Source organism: Frankliniella occidentalis, unplaced genomic scaffold, assembly GCF_000697945.3.
Source record: "Frankliniella occidentalis isolate FOCC.00 unplaced genomic scaffold, Focc_3.1 Scaffold92, whole genome shotgun sequence".
NCBI classification, from domain to species: domain Eukaryota; kingdom Metazoa; phylum Arthropoda; class Insecta; order Thysanoptera; family Thripidae; genus Frankliniella; species Frankliniella occidentalis.
In genome coordinates this window covers 883,984-891,409 of record NW_026267221.1, presented here as the reverse complement: position 1 = coordinate 891,409, position 7,426 = coordinate 883,984, and the positions used below count along the sequence as shown (strand labels likewise).

General features: G+C 55.5%; 1 protein-coding gene across 1 annotated transcript in view; it reads right to left on the bottom strand.

The window, feature by feature from the left end:
- LOC113215413 (gastrula zinc finger protein XlCGF57.1-like) overlaps nt 1-6,930 on the bottom strand; it is a gene marked incomplete in the record, with an annotated part of 80,992 nt that extends 74,062 nt beyond the window's left edge. Inside the window, 2 exon segments of the mRNA XM_052269436.1 lie at nt 6,464-6,545; nt 6,794-6,930.
- Between the last annotated feature and the right edge of the window lie 496 nt (nt 6,931-7,426).

Genomic DNA, 7,426 nt, shown 5'->3' with positions numbered 1-7,426 from the left:
GAGAGACGGAGGGGGGAGGGAGGAGGAAGAGGGAATAAGCGAGCTGTGATACCGGTGAACACAAGTACTATGGTACGACACAAAACACACACACTCTTGCAAAGAGAAGCAAACTCAACGCTGTAACAAGGGAAAGAGGGGAGAAAGGGGAAGGGGGAGGGGGGGCGGTTGATGATAATAAAACGAAGAGAAGTCGCCACAAACCCACGGGGCGGCAGCACACTGCAGGGCCTACACTCTGAAGCGGGCGGACAGACGGTCGGACACAGGTAGGAAGACACACTGCTGGCTGCTTCCACCAACACTACGCCAACATGGTGATTTAAACTGGTTGACAACTGTTGGGCCAACAATTTATTGGGAGTCTTCTGGGACACCTCTCCGCTCCTACCTCCCAATCCCCCTTTTCCATTTATTCCTCTCTGTCCGAACGCTTCGTTACACCGTGTTTCGGCATCCCGTAGACGGGGGCCCAGCGCCGGCCATGTAGGACAACGCACTTACACTAACCAACAGGACAATGCAGTCCAAACAGATTTCTTATAAAGAAAATGGACGCAGCAAAACTTGCCTGATAAATTTTCAGCACGAACCATATGAATTGGACGACTAAGAGGGGGAAAAGGGCAATGGGGCGGGCAGGGGGAGATAGTAAGAAACCGACGAGAGCGCAGAGGACGCAATAAATTACAGAGAGGAATTGACAACACGTAAAACTGGCTGCTACATTATAGGGGACAAAACAAATACAAGGAGGTTCTCTCAGGGCTCGCTCCCCCGTCCCCTCCCGTCCCTCTCCATTTTTTCCAAATCGGAGACCTACCTCCACTTCACTTGCATTCGGCCTTCCTTATTGGAGAGAGAGAGGGCGCGAGGGCGGAAGTGAAGAAGGGGGGACCCGAAGGAGACCCGAAGCATGGGGACCTGTTTCATTCCACGAACAAGGTAATGAAAGGCACCCGATTCGCTCGCTATTCCAGTGACGGAATGAAGAGATAAATCACAGAAGGCAAGGTGCGACTCCTTCGTGTGCTGCCAAAAGTACAAGTTTGGGTTGGGGACGGGGGAAGAGGGTAGAGGGCGCACCAGGTGCACAACACTGAGGGGAAAATACAGAAACACGCTTTACACAATGCAGAAAGTAAAAAATAAATCATGAGCAAAGACTGCGCTCAATTCTCACACCAAACACACCAAATGCCCCCACCCGGCCCAAGAGCCCGGGGGCGAGGTAAGGGCTTCGGCGAGGGCCTACTGGGTGGGCGACGCGTCGCCGTCCACGGCGTCACCCTACCCGTCCTTATCCTGCGCTATCTCGCCCCGATTTGTCAATCGCACTGCGCGCTCATGCATACATACATGCACATGCGCATACGTACATAAGGGACATTCATATATATACTCTCCGCTGTGGGTCAATTCATTGATCATTCCATTGTTCTTGGGGGCATTTATCTGGTGTGTTCCATCTCGGCAGATTCCAATCGGGGATTCTGGAGGGGGCAGCTATGGAGCAACAGCAGGGGCCGGAGGAGGTGCGTTCGACGAGCACTCGACGAGCACACTAATTTCCCCATACTACTCTTCAACCCTTATGAAACGTGGATGTAGTCCATACACGACGATTTTCACGAGACACGATGCACGGGGCGGAAGGTGTTGGCCGGGGCCCCGCAGTGTGTCCCACGATTAGGATGAGTGCATGGCGGGATTTTAACGAATTCAGGGAACCAAACCGTCCGTCCGGTGTTGGCTGGCCTCCGGTGGGGCCTCCGGTGGGGCCTCAGCCCGCCCGGGCCCTGCCAGCTCCCGCTGCTGAGGGAGGGACTCCAGTTTGGTGAGCGGGGCGAGCGATTCTAATGAATGAGTTTTGGGAAGACACTGGCACCTGGCAGCAGACACCCCCTCTTTAGTGGCCTGGCCCGGGCCCAGCCCCGAGGGGGGCCCAGGGTAGCCGGGGAGGGGGTCCCCCGCGCCCCCGCAGAGATTGCACCTCCGGTGGGCGCCGGGAGTCCCAGACCCTTGGGCCCCTGCACCGGGATGAGGCGTCAAGGGACAGGCATAAATTTCTAGACGCGTTATACAGGGTGGGTGATCCGCGCCGTGGTTTTTTTCTGCTTATGCTGTACCGGATTCATGCGTGCGGGCGGGCTTGCCTATCGTCGCTCACCAGGGCGCCTTACGGCCCCGTGCGAGTATGCAACCCGTCCGCACGCATGAATGCGGTACAGTATAAGCAGAAAAAAACCACGGCGCGGATCACCCACCCTGTACAGCCGCACGATCATAGTTTTACTGGCATTATTTAAAGTGTGCGTATGTCCGAGAGGAGCAGGGGTCCTACTCGTCCTGCTCAGGGTCACCGGCGCCAACACTGGTGTGGGGTGGGTCCGGAAGCAGTCAAGCGCGCCCCCCCACAACCCTCCGGGACAAGGGGGGACCGCCCACCGCCCCCTTCATAAAATATTAAAACGGCGTGGGACTGATACTGAGAGAGACAGAAAACTATGCGGTAGGGCCGAGAATATGCGAGTGGGAGAAAGAGAGGTGATGTGTGTAGCCATTTCCTGGCGGCGGAAGACAGCGCGCGGAAGGGTCCTTTCAGGGTGAAATTAATTTCTTTCAAGCGGTTACGGTCAGCCATTGGGGCGGCATTCGGGCGACAGTTTGTTTTGAGGTTGGGTCTGTGCTGCGCCCGCGCGCTCCGCCGTTGACAAGCCGAGGTTACGACGCAAGTTATGAAGAGTGCGCGCGGAGCCCTAGTCCGGCCCGGCAGGTCCCGCGGGCGCAGCCGGGGACGAGGCCGGGGACAGCCGGGGACAGCCACCCGGGCCTATCTGTCCTGTCCGAGGCTGTAACTGTCCCGGCCCAGCCAACGATCGTCCCTCCAAGCTCCCTGATTCCGAGAATCAGTCCCGGCGTCGCATCTCGACATCCCTCTCCTTTTTCCGTCCACTTTCCTCTCTCCCTCGCTCTACCTCTCTTGTAAACAGAACCTACTTTGCACAAAAAATACAAATGCAATGTGTTAAATGTGCGGTATACATGGCGTTTTAGCGAATTCGGTCGACTTATTTTTCACTGACTGCAGATGCGTTTTGGGCACTGAAATGAGTGAACGCGCAAGAGAGGTAGTTCACGATCACTGATGAGAAGCAAGAAGTAAGGGAGAGAGAGGGGGAGGGAGAGAGATAGAAAGGCGAGTAGAGAGCGCTTGGAGGAAGGGACAGGTAGGGAGACAAGGACGGCGAAGGCACCGGTCGTACTGCATGCATAAATCTGTTGGGACCTCTACCCGTGTAGTTAATTGGTGTCTTCATGTTCTCCAGGACGTATCGAGACAGAACTGTCTGTGGGAAATGCTGCGCCTTCCAATAAAACGCTTCAAGGAGTTATTTGGTCTCCCCCCGCTCTCTTTCTCTCTCGCTCCTTTCTCATCCCAAATTCTTCTTCCCTCGGGTGGATCCTGGGTGACACCTCGCATTAATTGTCTTACGGCATCACGCCGCTGTCGTGGTCCGCATTCAAAAGTGGAGGATAACAATTTTCGCCCGAAAACAATTTATGTTACGTCTCCTTTCGGTCCTTATCTCGTCGAGGGGCGGTGGCAGAGGGGGGAGGGGGTATGGGAGGAGGCTGGGCCAAGAAGCTAATGCCACAATTAACATGCCCCCTTACATGTGTTCCCGATAGTGTGTGCGCAAGAGAGGTGGTGATGTCCAAAAGAAATCCCCGCCCAGTTGGCCCGGGCCCGCCTCCCCTCCACCTCCATGTCGCACAAGGCCCGGGCTCCTGATGTGATGTGCACGAGTTTATCTTAATGATTCCGGTGAGAAGGAGAGGGCAAAACCGCCAGTGATGTGGGTGTTTTCCGGTGTATTCCCGAAATGCGTATGCCATGGGTGGCACCGGTTGACAAAACCGGCAGACAAAAAACAAAAACTCCTCGACCATCTGACACGTTTAGAAAAGGGTATGTCTTTACTACTGCAATCGGCGAGGTGCAAACGCCTGTGAAAGTGTGCTCTGAAAGTACTGACTTCTCCAGCCGCGGGGCTTTGACAACGAGGATGAGGACATCCCCCCAGTCGTCGTATAGGCGCGTCGTATCGGCCGGTCGTCCGCGGCGGTGGTGTTTAGCGTCGGCCTCGCGTCGGCCCGTCTGTCAGGCGAGTGAAATGATCGGCCCTGCCGGACCCACACCAGCCACGGCAGCGCCCGGCATTCCTCGGCAGTCCGGAGCAAGAGCGGCCAGAGTTACATTTGTCACCGGCAGAAACATGTGGTCTCAACTGGACGAGACGGACGTGACACTGTCGCTCAATTCGCGATAATGATCGGCACGCCGCCAGTCATGTGATAAACATGACCGTCCCCGGGTTCGAATACCGCGCGCCAAGCGTCAGGTTCATATTCCTTTTCCCCCCCATTTTTTTTGGGGGGGGGGGGGGAAGGGAGTGATGGCACTCCGTCTAAAGGGCGCGGGGGAGTCAGGGTAAGGTACAAGGTGGCACTCTTGGGCTCCGATGATGCATGGAGCCGCCGCTACTGTCCACGTGACATCGCCGAGTGACAGAGTGGCGTGCAGGACGAGGAGGTACGAGGTACGGGTGACGGATGGCGGCCGAGTCTTTATGAATGATGCGCGTCCGACTGATTGGGGAGCGTTCGTCGTCAGGAGGGTGAACGCCCTAGATACCCCGTCGGGAGGGAAAAGTAAAGTACACTAACAAACAATTCAAACAAAGAACTTGATTCATTTGGGGCGGTATGGTTCGCAGAAAAAACTAACAGTACATTTTTTTAAAAAAAGAAAATTTGCGCTACCGATACCCCCGCTTTATCGGCTTTATCATGGGTGTTTGAAGATTCGGTAGTATTCCAAGTTCCGGGTGAGGCACACAGCTGGCGGTGCCCCGGCGGCGGTGTGGAGGGGTGTGAGCAGGGTCCGACACGACGGCCTGTTATGAATATGGCGCTTCTTTACGGCGACGCCGTGTGGACAGGCCGAGACATTCAATTCGATCCTCCCAATTATGAGCCGCATGCCGCCGCGCGACAAAAGGGCCTAAGCGAGGTAGCGACACGCTCGCCCCGTAAATCAGCGAAATGTATAAACAAATTATAAGGAGGAGGAGGAGCAAACGGCGGGACCGAGAGGCGGGCGAGAGCGAGACAGAGAGAGAGCGAGGGAGAGTGCGAGGGGCTTTACGACACGGCTGCTCGCCGCTGAAAGGTGCCGCCGCCACCGCCGCTTCCCCGAGTCATCCCAGTTTTGAACTCCCCGCGTAGGTTTGAGTGAGCGCGAGAGTTGGTGAGGGGTAACAACTGCCGCCGGAGCACGCCAGCCAGCGCACCCCACCCTTCTGATCAGACGTGACATTCCAGAGCAGCGCGTCCTGCAGAGGGAGGGCGAGGGGGAGGCTACAAATAACGTCGAGGACCTGACCTGTCCACGCTGGAGAGGACAGGTCACGTGGACACGGGCCCGGCCCGGCGGGGGGCGGGGGCCCCGGTGGGGGTGCGACGCCGGTAGCTCCACGACGCGCATATAGGGACGCAGGGGGCGCTTGTGTTTCCTAGGAACAACGCACGCGGGACCCGCCGTTAAATGTCGCCTACAACCGAAGAGTTTCGTTTTATTTTTTTTAATGTAAAGGGTAGGCCGAGGGGAGGGAGAGTAGAGGGGGGGGGGGTGCGCGTTTACAAACTCACGGAATAAAACGAGCTGCCGGTGCGGCTCACGGCGCGGGGATGAGTCACTCCGGCCGGCCTGAGCCACAACTCACACGCTGCCTTTTGCTGTTTTGGACCTTTTACGAGGCAAAGGTAAAGCCGTTTGACTACTTTGTTTATGAACTTTATGTGGCTGGCCAGGTTGACGACCGCGCGACGGGGACGCGACGAGACGACGGGCCCCAGGCGCCAATGTCAACGGATGACCTAACAATGTGGTCCTCGTCTCGGCCCGGCCCCGGCCAGGACGCCGCCAGCGTCGCCGTCACCGCGGGGGGCTGGCTGGACACGCGGCCGCGCTCGGACACGTCATCCTGGCCAGGACGACCGAGAGGACGACTCCCTCCATCCAGCTCGAGACCGAACCCCTTCCACCACACACACACGAATGCTATGCTGCGGTCGACATAAAACCATTTATGGCAATAAAAGAATAGAACTCAAAATATTTGTCGTTACACATATTGCTCTCTGATGTTAGTATTGCATATGACGCCGTTAATGAAAAAGGTACATTATGGGAAACGCACGGCGCGTGACTGCCCGCAAAATCCTTTGGCATCAGCCGTGTCTACAGTTTCTAACCTCTGAAAAATTTCGAATGTGACATCCGGAACTCCGCTTCTACAAAAGCATTTCACAAAGGTTTACTTTTAAGCCTGATTCCCACACACACACTCGCGGTTCATAGTTTAGGGGTTATGTTTGTTGGTTATGTTTGACTCACCTTTCCGTCCTCGCCGACTCGCGCTGACCCGAGTCCTCCTTGAAGGCTGCGTTGAAATTCAACGGCGTTGAATGTCTCAGCCCTGATGCGAAGAGAAGGATGTCGATGTCAACTAAAATTAATTACTAAACAACTCATCAACAGTCGCAACTTGGTGCAGTGGTGGGCTTGCGCCACCCTCCGTGGTTTACGCACACACGCCGCTCCGAACCCTAACTACAGTGTGTCCGGCGAGGCGGGCGGGGCGCGGCGCGGCGCGGCTGTCACTCACTCGGGCGACAAGCAGACGACTTTAAAAAATGTCTCCGCGGTATTCGTGCAGGTGCTTACCTGTGCTGGACCTTGATGGGTTAGCTAGCGGCCCTCTGATGGGTACGCTGGCTCAACAAGACACTCAACTACTGCTGAGCGAAAAAAAGAAGTACGAGGGTGCGACACGACGTGCCATCGTTCCGGTGCAGAGCAACTCCAAACGTAAGTGGCAACTACATTGAAATTTTATGTGGTGGCGCGACGAATCTATTCGCCAGGTAAAGCACCTGAATTTAAGATGTGTATGGCTAACGTAACTGGTAACTCGGTGGCGGGTGGCCTTCCTAACCTCTCGTGTTTCATGTCGACGTTGTCGATGTACATCCGCGGGCAAATCCCAAAAGGCAATCGTGGGATTGCGATTATAGCGACCTTACGGCATTGTTTCCAAATCCGCGATAATTGCGACAAAGTTAATTGCGTTCAAAATCTGGAGTGGCAAAAACGAGCAAAGTGGTAGTGGCGCTAGCAAGCTTTGTTAGCTTGTTTTCGGTTCAATATTCGATATTGTTCAGTTCCGCAACGCTCGCAGCTGCACTACGATGACCAACAATTTTCTGTTGTTGTTCTGATTAATGATAATGACGTTTAGAGCGCAGAGGTCATATGGACCGCAAGACAGGCGAAGCAGCATCTCACGAGGTTTGTGAA